Genomic DNA, 12,985 nt, shown 5'->3' on the forward strand with positions numbered 1-12,985 from the left:
CCACAGAGTATAATGCCCCACATAGCTGCCCCCCCCCCCCACAGTATAATGCCAGCTATAGCTGCCTCCACACAGTATAATGCCAGCTATAGCTGCCTCCACACAGTATAATGCCAGCCATAGCTGCCCCCACACAGTATAATGCCAGCCATAGCTGCCTCCACACAGTATAATGCCAGCAATAGCTGCCTACACACAGTATAATGCCAGGCATAGCTGCCCCCACAGAGTATAATGCCAGCCATAGCTGCCCCCACACAGTATAATGCCAGCCATAGCTGCTTCCACACAGTATAATGCCAGTCATAGCTGCCTCCACACAGTATAATTCCAGCCATAGCTGCCCCCACAGAGTATAATGCCAGCCATAGCTGCCCCCACAGAGTATAATGCCAGCCATAGTTGTCCCCACACAGTATAATGCCAGCCATAGCTGCCTCCACACAGTATAATGCCAGTCATAGCTGCCTCAACACAGTATAATGCCAGCCATAGCTGCCCCCACACAGTATGATACCAGCCATAGCTGTCCCCACTGAGTATAATACCAGCCATAGCTGCCCCACACAGTATAATGCCAGCCATAGCTGCCTCCACACAGTATAATGCCAGCCATAGCTGCCCGACACAGTATAATGCCAGCCATAGCTGCCTCCACTCCATATAATGCCAACCATAGCTGCCCCCACACAGTATAATGCCCCTATAGCTGCTCCCACAGAGTATAATGCCAGCCATAGCTGGCCCCACACAGTATAATGCCAGCCATAGCCGCCTCCACACAGTATAATGCCAGCCATAGCTGCCTCCACACAGTATAATGCCAGCCATAGCTGCCCCCACACAGTGTAATGCCAGCCATAGCTGCCCCCACACAGTATAATGCCAGCCATAGCTACCCCCACACGCTATAATGCTCCCCCATAGCTGCCCCCACAGTATAATGCACTCCCATAGGAGACAGCCCCCCTGTATATTGCTCCCCCACAGTATAATTCACCTCCATAGCTCCCCCCACAGTATACTGCACCCCCATAGCAGACAGCCCCCCCGCATAATGCTCCCCCATAGCAGACATCCCTCCTGTATAATGCACCCCCACAGTATAATGCATCTCCATAGCTGCCCGCACAGTATAATGCACCCCCATAGCAGACAGCGCCCCTGTATAATGCACCTCCATAGCTCCCCCCACAGTATAATGCACCACCATAGCAGACAGCCCCCTGTATAATGCTCCCCCATAGCAGACAGCCCCGCTCCCATACCCAGTATAATGCCCCATATGTGCCGAGTAGAAAACTACTTACCTAGCCTCGTTCCCCCGACGAGTGGAGATCTTTTCTCATCCACTGTGCTGTGAGTGACTCAGTGCAGCCAGGCGCGATGACGTCACTACATTGCGCCTGGCTGCGGCGTTCATGGCTCAAGGCACAGTGAATTCTGGAGCAAGGGGCCATCAGCTTCTTGCTCCAGCATTGAATTCAATTGTATCTGTGTCCTGACGACACAGATACAGTTGGAACAGGAACCTCGTAAAGTGGCTCACGACCCTCCGGAGGTCTTCACACGACGCCCCTAGGGAGTCGCAACCCACAGTTTGTAATATATTGTATTGTGCTGTCCTCTGTCCACCGCAAACACAGACAGCACGATACAATACATCACATTACATATCACATTACATTACACTACGGGCCCCCTAACCAGGTATTGTTGTTTTCTGAGGAGTCGGATGATCGGCTCCAACTTCCAGTACATCCAGGCTCTCTTCCTCCGTTTGCACCACGCTGCCTTCTCTTCCTGAATGCCTGGAACGCCCCTTATGTGATGTCACATGGTACACTGAGTGTACCATGTGATCGCGACGTCACGTTAGGGCACTGCCTAGTGCCGGCGTCACTGCAAGTAAAAGTTTAAAAAATCTATTCTACAGTTAGCACCTGTTGGCAATGTTGGCCCGTGGGCCCCCCAGGCTTAGGGGCCCGGTTGCAACTGCAACTGCTGCGACCCCTATAGCTACGCCACTGCTATCATGTGTGATACTGTCTGCTGAGCCACTGTGTCTAATCTTATCATGTGTGATACTGTTTGTTGAGCCACTGTATCTAATCCTATAATGTGTGCTACTGTCTGCTAAGCCGCTGAATCTTACCAATAGCTTTAGGGTCGTAGTGCTATAGATATGCTGTCTCATATATATATATGCACATATTAATACACGCACACGTTTTTTTGGGGGGGTTACATATGTATTGGGGCTATTCCCCCTGATGTTTTAAGTCCTTAGTGACGCCCCTGGCTGCTAGTGGTGCATTGTTGGATCACTTAGGAGACCCAGCGATGCAGCTGAAAGCTGCGGCCATCGGCCCTGAGAAGTTTGGGGGGGCCCATGAGCCTTTAGCTACGCCCCTGGGTACAAATGAATACAATGACGGAGCTGCAGGGAATAGCGAACTTGTTCGCTATTCCTTGCAACCTATAGAACACAGGCATTGGATCCCTGCGCAGGCGCAGGGTACGAGTAACAACAGGAACTGGAAAACACTAAGGGACCATTTGCAAGACTGACATGGGATATACTAACAATGTTCAAGCAAGGATCAGAAGGGCAGGGCCCATTTTATAGTCCAGAGAATCATGAGGAGTTGATGATGATGATTGATTTGTGCGCGCGCTGGTCCTTTAATACCGAGCACGAGAGTGTGCGCGCACCCTATGGGACACAGCGGACCGGAGCGGAAGTGAGCGCTGGCATCTCCTGGGAAGAAGATGCAAGCCAGCGATCGCAGATCCATGGCTGCGGCCGCCGGGTGGTGAGTAAACCCGACGGTCCGCGGCCATGGATGTTACAGTATCCCCCCTGTTCTTGGAGCCAGAGCGAGAGAGGTTGTAAAGGATTTGCCTGACACAGCTTCTCTGTTGACGCCCGTGGTTAATCAGCCTGCATCTGTTCCTAGATCTGCTAGAGTGACTCGATCTGCTACCACTCAGGCTGGTAGGCTGAGGAGTGGGAGAGCCTATCGCAGCCTGGCCAGACGGTTCTAGCTCCTGCCCTTGGTCTACTTATACCTTCATTTGCTGCTTGTCCTTTGCGTGTGATTCTCTTGTTTCCTGGCTCTGCTGTTCCCGCTGTTACCATTAACCTCTGCTTCATATTGACCCTGGCTTGACTGACTATTCTCCTGCTCTGCTTTTGTTACCACGTACACTCCTGGTTTGACTCTGCTCGTCCACTACTATGTTGCTCACAGTGGTGCCGTGGGCAACTACCCCACTTCCCTTTGCTTTTGTGTACCCTTGTCTTGTTTGTCTGTCGTGCACATATTGAGCGTAGGGACCGTCCCCCAGTTGTACGCCGTCACCTAGGATGGGCTGTGCAAGTAGGCAGGGACTGAGTGGCGGGTAGATTAGGGCTCACCTGTCTGTCTCCCTATCCTGACATTACAGAGGTACTTCTTAATGAGAGCAGGGGCACTGAGGTTCTCTTCCGGCTCCCAGGACCTCTCAGGACCAAACCCTCTCCAGTCCACCAAATAAGGTGTTAGTGGTATATTTGAAGCCTTCCACCGCAGGACTTGATATTTTGTATACTCTACAATAATTAATAATTGAATCACTGGAATAGGACTAGAGTTTCGTTTAAAATGTAACTTTTACTTGTAACATATTTAAAAAGTGTGTAAAACAAATGACACACCAGGACAAGACTGTTTACAAAAAAATCTTCCTTATAGTACAGGAGATATAGTGCTCAATGCAAAAAAAAAAGTCAATTCAATATTGGTGATATCATCATTTCTTTGCAGAGTTAAAGAAAAATGCTCCAAATTGTTGCAAAACATGTGAGTGATCTATTTCCCAGGAGGATATATATAAAACTCTGTGGGGTAATGACCCCTCCTACCCGTTCCGTAGTGTGTTAAAGTCCTGTTCCGTTCTTATGGCTGGGGACTGGGAAGCCTCACTTGCTTCTTTTATATGATTTTAGGCAATCAATCATTATTTTCTCCCGACGCGTTTCCTTATGGCCAGAATTCCTCAGGGGAGATAAGGCCAGATAACCTCCTTGACAGGGGGCACAAATGAAGTTGGAGCTGTATTGAAGTTTCAATCTTCTGCAGTGGCAGAGATTCCTCATAGCACTTGTTTCCTCGTGCTGGAGTAAACGCTGGTTCCGGCGTGTGACGTCCTCACCCACATGTGTTTTCTATTGCTCTTTATACAGGTTATTCCCTCCCTCATTGTGCACTCCTCCAGTGACGTATCCAGGGGAGTGCCCCATAGTTGAAGCTGATACAGAACGGAATCCAGAGCACCTCCCATTGGGTAGTGTCTGTCAGTGACTCCGTGTTGTCCAGCTCCTTCTACCACAATCACGGACCACTGCCTCTGTGATTGCTGCTGCTGGACATGAACAACTGTCAAAGACAGTTAAATCACCCTCAGCAAACAGCAAGTCAGCTTGCGTTACCGCATGCATTCACAATGTGAATCAGACCCAGTGCTGCCCGAGATTGGGAGAGAGGGGAGGGTGTGTCTGGCTTATCTACTAGTGTAGATGTAGTGTCTGTGGAAACAAATACAGAGAACTGCATACCATTAACCCCTACAAACCCGTTTATAAATTCCAAATTTGAGCTACTAGAGTGGGTTTTTATTCTTATATTTAGATATATTATTATTTAGATATTTTTGGCAGTAAACCATCTGTTTTTTAACATGGTATCTTTTACTTCATACATAAATACTATTTCTTGTGTCAAGAGTTTTATATATTTTTTTCCGCAAAGGTGATCGATAACAATGTATTAGATGACTATTTAAGTTGTTAATAGCCCGTTGATGTGTGTGAATTATTTTATGGGGTTTTCGGATTTATTGAAATATTCATGAACTGTTAGAAAGACTTTGAAGATTTTAAATGAAACAAGAGAAATCTAATTTCTCATTTAATCCATGGGGTGCAGAGCTATCCAATTTAAATATCCATTTAGATTCCCTTTGGAGAACTACTGTGTCTATATCTCCTCCTCTAACTGATGGGTGAATTAATTCAATGGCTGTGAATTTAAGACATTTTGCATCCCCCCCATGGTTTGAATGTACATGTCTAGCCACCGGTTTGTCTCTATCATTTTTAATGTCACCTAGATGTTCCAGGATCCTCCTTCTCCATTCCCTTGTGGTCTTTCCTATATAGTCCCGGGGACAACTGCATGTAATTTTGTAGACTACATTTTTAGAACTACAATTTATGAAGTCCTTGATTTTATAATTTTTTCCTGTGTATGAACTCTTAAATTCTTTGGTATTTTGTACAGCCGCGCAAGCCTTACAGTGTCCGCATTTATAGCACCCACTCGTTTTCCCTCGATCTAACCAACATGGGTCAGGTCTAGAGCTTTTCAAATGACTATGTGTGACTCTGTCTCCTATACTCCTTCCTCGTCTATATGTGACCTGTGCCCAGGGGGATATGACTTCTTTGAGGTCTGGGTCCATTTGTAGGATACCCCAGTGTTTTCTGAGTATTCCTTTAATTTTTTGGTCTGATCTATCATAAGTACCAATTAGGCGTATAGGTTGATTAGTCAATTCTCTTCTTTTTGGGATAAGGAGTTCTTCCCTTTTCTTTTGTATTGCGTGCTGATAAGCTTTTTTAAGGGTTCTCAAAGGATACCCCCTTTCAAGGAATCGAGCTTTAAGATCCCTTGCTTGTTCTATGAATTCTTGTTCATTAGAGCAATTGCGTCTTAGTCTGAGGTACTGTCCTTTTGGTATTCCCTGTTTCAATGGGATGGGGTGGTGACTTTCCCATCTTAAAAGACTATTTGTGGAGGTTGGTTTTCTGTATATAGTTGAAATAAGTCCTCCTTTGTCATCTTTGGAGATATATACATCCAAAAATGGCAAATTTTGATTGTCGGATTCAGATGTAAATCTCAAACCGATAATATTTTCATTCAATTCTTTGCTATATTGAATGAAGTCCCTTTCTAGTCCCCCCCAAAGGACAAACACGTCGTCTATAAAACGTGCCCACATCAGGATCGGACTGTTTAGATGTTGGCGCTCATCTGTAAATACCATGGTTTCCTCCCACCAACCCAGGAGCAAGTTTGCGTATGTCGGTGCACATGAGTTACCCATGGCTGTTCCCCTGAGTTGGTGGTAGATATGACCATTGAAGAGAAAATTATTGTTTGTCAATACAAATCTTAATAGATCTAAAACGAAGGTATTGTGTCGCTGTAGGTGGGTCCCCCTTGTATTCAGGAAATATTCTACCGCTTTTAGACCCATTGTGTGGGGGATTGAGGAGTACAATGCCTCCACATCAATGCTGGCCAGAATGGTGTCATCATCCACCGTGACCTCATTGATTTTTTGTAGAAGATTTGTGGTGTCTTTGGTATAAGAGGGTAAAGCCTCTACGAAGTTTCTCAAGACCTTGTCTATATAGATGCCCACATTTTGTGTTAATCCCCCTATCCCTGATACTATTGGTCGCCCCTTTAATGGGGTGGTCCCCTTGTGGATTTTGGGGAGGGCATAAAATGTGGGGGTCTGTGGTTTATCAATGGCCATGAATTTGAATTCATTTAAATCAATGAGGTTTTCGTTTTTTGCACGGTTTAAAATCTTAAAGAGTTCCTCTTTATCCTTTTGTATGGGATTCTCCTTGAGGATTTCATAACTCTCCTTGTCATTTAGGATGGTTTGACACATATCCATATAATCTTTTCTTGTAAGAACAACTGTGTTCCCCCCCTTATCGGAGGCCTTGATGATTATATTTTCATCCTTTTCCAGCGACAACAGTGCTTCATGTTCTTTTTTATTAAGGTTGGATGGTTTTCTCGAGGTTTCAATTTCTATTAGGTCTTTGACTACCAAGTCCTGGAAGACATCTATAATCGAGACATCACTTGTTGGAGGCATTTTTTTACTTTTCAGTTTGCATTGGGTAAAGGGACCCTCACCCCTTGGTTTTTCATTTTGGGATAATAGAGACGCCAGATTCCTTGCATGCGGTAATTCTGATAATGTTAGTCCCAATTCCATGCATTCTTTTTTATCCTTTATTTTATATAGTTTGTGCCACTTGAGTTTCCTCGTAAATAAGTTGATATCCTTTACCCAATTGAAAACCTCATAGGTGGTTGTAGGTACAAACGAAAGGCCTTTATTAAGTACCTGTATTTCTGTGTCAGAAAGGGCTCTATTGGATAAGTTGATAATTCTGTGGTTAGTTTTGTTTATCTCGGATTGTTTGCTCTGTTTCTTAATTGATAGGGTGTCCTCTGCCCTTCTTTCTCTAAAAAAGATGAAGACTCTGTATTCGTATACATCATTTGATTCTGGTAAGGTAAGGTGCTTGGATTCATTTGAGAGGTTTCCCATGTTTGTAGTGGGCTCCTCCCTCTAGAGAAGCCCCGTCCCCTGAACTGTCTTGAGTAATTTCTTCCTTTCGATATTCTACTCCTACTATTGAGATTTTGTTCAGATTCTGTGAAATCCGTATCTGACGAGGATTGGTCCGTTTCAGGTTTATTCTTCCCTTTCCTTTCTTCAAAGCAATATGCCTTATTTTCTCTGAAATCTTGCAAATCCCGGGTAAATTGGTGATGTTTCCTTTCTATAAGGTTGTATTGGAATTTTTCAAATGCATTTTGTAGATGTATTTCCTTCCCAATGTACTCCGAGTCAGATTTGAATTTCAGGGTCACCTCTATTTGTTCTTTAAGTTTTTTTGTTGCTATTTCCAGAATACGTTTTTCTTCGTCCAGTATAATTTGCATGAATTTCAGGGAGCTAGTTGTTGCTTCCGTTTCCCACCTACGCATCAGTTCTGGACTTTGTAATCTGGTAGCTGGTATTAGTGTTATTCTTAGTCCTCTGGGGACTATACTGTGTTTTATGTAATTTTCAAATGCTTGCACCTCCCACCAAGATATTGCTTGTTCTTTGTAACATTTATTAAGCTCATTGAATGCCGTTTTGAGTGACGGTGTATACTTTTTCTGTAAAAATTCTTTTTCCGAAAATACTTCCTTTGCCTGGTTTATCCAGGTTTCTAAATTTGACGTATTTGTGATGAAGCCTGCCATATCCCAAGTATTTCAGTGTAAGGTGTTAGTGGTATATTTGAAGCCTTCCACCGCAGGACTTGATATTTTGTATACTCTACAATAATTAATAATTGAATCACTGGAATAGGACTAGAGTTTCGTTTAAAATGTAACTTTTACTTGTAACATATTTAAAAAGTGTGTAAAACAAATGACACACCAGGACAAGACTGTTTACAAAAAAATCTTCCTTATAGTACAGGAGATATAGTGCTCAATGCAAAAAAAAAAAGTCAATTCAATATTGGTGATATCATCATTTCTTTGCAGAGTTAAAGAAAAATGCTCCAAATTGTTGCAAAACATGTGAGTGATCTATTTCCCAGGAGCATATATATAAAACTCTGTGGGGTAATGACCCCTCCTACCCGTTCCGTAGTGTGTTAAAGTCCTGTTCCGTTCTTATGGCTGGGGACTGGGAAGCCTCACTTGTTTCTTTTATATGATTTTAGGCAATCAATCATTATTTTCTCCCGACGCGTTTCCTTATGGCCAGAATTCCTCAGGGGAGATAAGGCCAGATAACCTCCTTGACAGGGGGCACAAATGAAGTTGGAGCTGTATTGAAGTTTCAATCTTCTGCAGTGGCAGAGATTCCTCATAGCACTTGTTTCCTCGTGCTGGAGTAAACGCTGGTTCCGGCGTGTGACGTCCTCACCCACATGTGTTTTCTATTGCTCTTTATACAGGTTATTCCCTCCCTCATTGTGCACTCCTCCAGTGACGTATCCAGGGGAGTGCCCCATAGTTGAAGCTGATACAGAACGGAATCCAGAGCACCTCCCATTGGGTAGTGTCTGTCAGTGACTCCGTGTTGTCCAGCTCCTTCTACCACAATCACGGACCACTGCCTCTGTGATTGCTGCTGCTGGACATGAACAACTGTCAAAGACAGTTAAATCACCCTCAGCAAACAGCAAGTCAGCTTGCGTTACCGCATGCATTCACAATGTGAATCAGACCCAGTGCTGCCCGAGATTGGGAGAGAGGGGAGGGTGTGTCTGGCTTATCTACTAGTGTAGATGTAGTGTCTGTGGAAACAAATACAGAGAACTGCATACCATTAACCCCTACAAACCCGTTTATAAATTCCAAATTTGAGCTACTAGAGTGGGTTTTTATTCTTATATTTAGATATATTATTATTTAGATATTTTTGGCAGTAAACCATCTGTTTTTTAACATGGTATCTTTTACTTCATACATAAATACTATTTCTTGTGTCAAGAGTTTTATATATTTTTTTCCGCAAAGGTGATCGATAACAATGTATTAGATGACTATTTAAGTTGTTAATAGCCCGTTGATGTGTGTGAATTATTTTATGGGGTTTTCGGATTTATTGAAATATTCATGAACTGTTAGAAAGACTTTGAAGATTTTAAATGAAACAAGAGAAATCTAATTTCTCATTTAATCCATGGGGTGCAGAGCTATCCAATTTAAATATCCATTTAGATTCCCTTTGGAGAACTACTGTGTCTATATCTCCTCCTCTAACTGATGGGTGAATTAATTCAATGGCTGTGAATTTAAGACATTTTGCATCCCCCCCATGGTTTGAATGTACATGTCTAGCCACCGGTTTGTCTCTATCATTTTTAATGTCACCTAGATGTTCCAGGATCCTCCTTCTCCATTCCCTTGTGGTCTTTCCTATATAGTCCCGGGGACAACTGCATGTAATTTTGTAGACTACATTTTTAGAACTACAATTTATGAAGTCCTTGATTTTATAATTTTTTCCTGTGTATGAACTCTTAAATTCTTTGGTATTTTGTACAGCCGCGCAAGCCTTACAGTGTCCGCATTTATAGCACCCACTCGTTTTCCCTCGATCTAACCAACATGGGTCAGGTCTAGAGCTTTTCAAATGACTATGTGTGACTCTGTCTCCTATACTCCTTCCTCGTCTATATGTGACCTGTGCCCAGGGGGATATGACTTCTTTGAGGTCTGGGTCCATTTGTAGGATACCCCAGTGTTTTCTGAGTATTCCTTTAATTTTTTGGTCTGATCTATCATAAGTACCAATTAGGCGTATAGGTTGATTAGTCAATTCTCTTCTTTTTGGGATAAGGAGTTCTTCCCTTTTCTTTTGTATTGCGTGCTGATAAGCTTTTTTAAGGGTTCTCAAAGGATACCCCCTTTCAAGGAATCGAGCTTTAAGATCCCTTGCTTGTTCTATGAATTCTTGTTCATTAGAGCAATTGCGTCTTAGTCTGAGGTACTGTCCTTTTGGTATTCCCTGTTTCAATGGGATGGGGTGGTGACTTTCCCATCTTAAAAGACTATTTGTGGAGGTTGGTTTTCTGTATATAGTTGAAATAAGTCCTCCTTTGTCATCTTTGGAGATATATACATCCAAAAATGGCAAATTTTGATTGTCGGATTCAGATGTAAATCTCAAACCGATAATATTTTCATTCAATTCTTTGCTATATTGAATGAAGTCCCTTTCTAGTCCCCCCCAAAGGACAAACACGTCGTCTATAAAACGTGCCCACATCAGGATCGGACTGTTTAGATGTTGGCGCTCATCTGTAAATACCATGGTTTCCTCCCACCAACCCAGGAGCAAGTTTGCGTATGTCGGTGCACATGAGTTACCCATGGCTGTTCCCCTGAGTTGGTGGTAGATATGACCATTGAAGAGAAAATTATTGTTTGTCAATACAAATCTTAATAGATCTAAAACGAAGGTATTGTGTCGCTGTAGGTGGGTCCCCCTTGTATTCAGGAAATATTCTACCGCTTTTAGACCCATTGTGTGGGGGATTGAGGAGTACAATGCCTCCACATCAATGCTGGCCAGAATGGTGTCATCTCCCAATCTCGGGCAGCACTGGGTCTGATTCACATTGTGAATGCATGCGGTAACGCAAGCTGACTTGCTGTTTGCTGAGGGTGATTTAACTGTCTTTGACAGTTGTTCATGTCCAGCAGCAGCAATCACAGAGGCAGTGGTCCGTGATTGTGGTAGAAGGAGCTGGACAACACGGAGTCACTGACAGACACTACCCAATGGGAGGTGCTCTGGATTCCGTTCTGTATCAGCTTCAACTATGGGGCACTCCCCTGGATACGTCACTGGAGGAGTGCACAATGAGGGAGGGAATAACCTGTATAAAGAGCAATAGAAAACACATGTGGGTGAGGACGTCACACGCCGGAACCAGCGTTTACTCCAGCACGAGGAAACAAGTGCTATGAGGAATCTCTGCCACTGCAGAAGATTGAAACTTCAATACAGCTCCAACTTCATTTGTGCCCCCTGTCAAGGAGGTTATCTGGCCTTATCTCCCCTGAGGAATTCTGGCCATAAGGAAACGCGTCGGGAGAAAATAATGATTGATTGCCTAAAATCATATAAAAGAAACAAGTGAGGCTTCCCAGTCCCCAGCCATAAGAACGGAACAGGACTTTAACACACTACGGAACGGGTAGGAGGGGTCATTACCCCACAGAGTTTTATATATATCCTCCTGGGAAATAGATCACTCACATGTTTTGCAACAATTTGGAGCATTTTTCTTTAACTCTGCAAAGAAATGATGATATCACCAATATTGAATTGACTTTTTTTTTTTTTTGCATTGAGCACTATATCTCCTGTACTATAAGGAAGATTTTTTTGTAAACAGTCTTGTCCTGGTGTGTCATTTGTTTTACACACTTTTTAAATATGTTACAAGTAAAAGTTACATTTTAAACGAAACTCTAGTCCTATTCCAGTGATTCAATTATTAATTATTGTAGAGTATACAAAATATCAAGTCCTGCGGTGGAAGGCTTCAAATATACCACTAACACCTTACACTGAAATACTTGGGATATGGCAGGCTTCATCACAAATACGTCAAATTTAGAAACCTGGATAAACCAGGCAAAGGAAGTATTTTCGGAAAAAGAATTTTTACAGAAAAAGTATACACCGTCACTCAAAACGGCATTCAATGAGCTTAATAAATGTTACAAAGAACAAGCAATATCTTGGTGGGAGGTGCAAGCATTTGAAAATTACATAAAACACAGTATAGTCCCCAGAGGACTAAGAATAACACTAATACCAGCTACCAGATTACAAAGTCCAGAACTGATGCGTAGGTGGGAAACGGAAGCAACAACTAGCTCCCTGAAATTCATGCAAATTATACTGGACGAAGAAAAACGTATTCTGGAAATAGCAACAAAAAAACTTAAAGAACAAATAGAGGTGACCCTGAAATTCAAATCTGACTCGGAGTACATTGGGAAGGAAATACATCTACAAAATGCATTTGAAAAATTCCAATACAACCTTATAGAAAGGAAACATCACCAATTTACCCGGGATTTGCAAGATTTCAGAGAAAATAAGGCATATTGCTTTGAAGAAAGGAAAGGGAAGAATAAACCTGAAACGGACCAATCCTCGTCAGATACGGATTTCACAGAATCTGAACAAAATCTCAATAGTAGGAGTAGAATATCGAAAGGAAGAAATTACTCAAGACAGTTCAGGGGACGGGGCTTCTCTAGAGGGAGGAGCCCACTACAAACATGGGAAACCTCTCAAATGAATCCAAGCACCTTACCTTACCAGAATCAAATGATGTATACGAATACAGAGTCTTCATCTTTTTTAGAGAAAGAAGGGCAGAGGACACCCTATCAATTAAGAAACAGAGCAAACAATCCGAGATAAACAAAACTAACCACAGAATTATCAACTTATCCAATAGAGCCCTTTCTGACACAGAAATACAGGTACTTAATAAAGGCCTTTCGTTTGTACCTACAACCACCTATGAGGTTTTCAATTGGGTAAAGTATATCAACTTATTTACGAGGAAACTCAAGTGGCACAA

This window comes from Rhinoderma darwinii, chromosome 1, assembly GCF_050947455.1.
Source record: "Rhinoderma darwinii isolate aRhiDar2 chromosome 1, aRhiDar2.hap1, whole genome shotgun sequence".
Classification (NCBI taxonomy): Eukaryota; Metazoa; Chordata; class Amphibia; order Anura; family Rhinodermatidae; genus Rhinoderma; species Rhinoderma darwinii.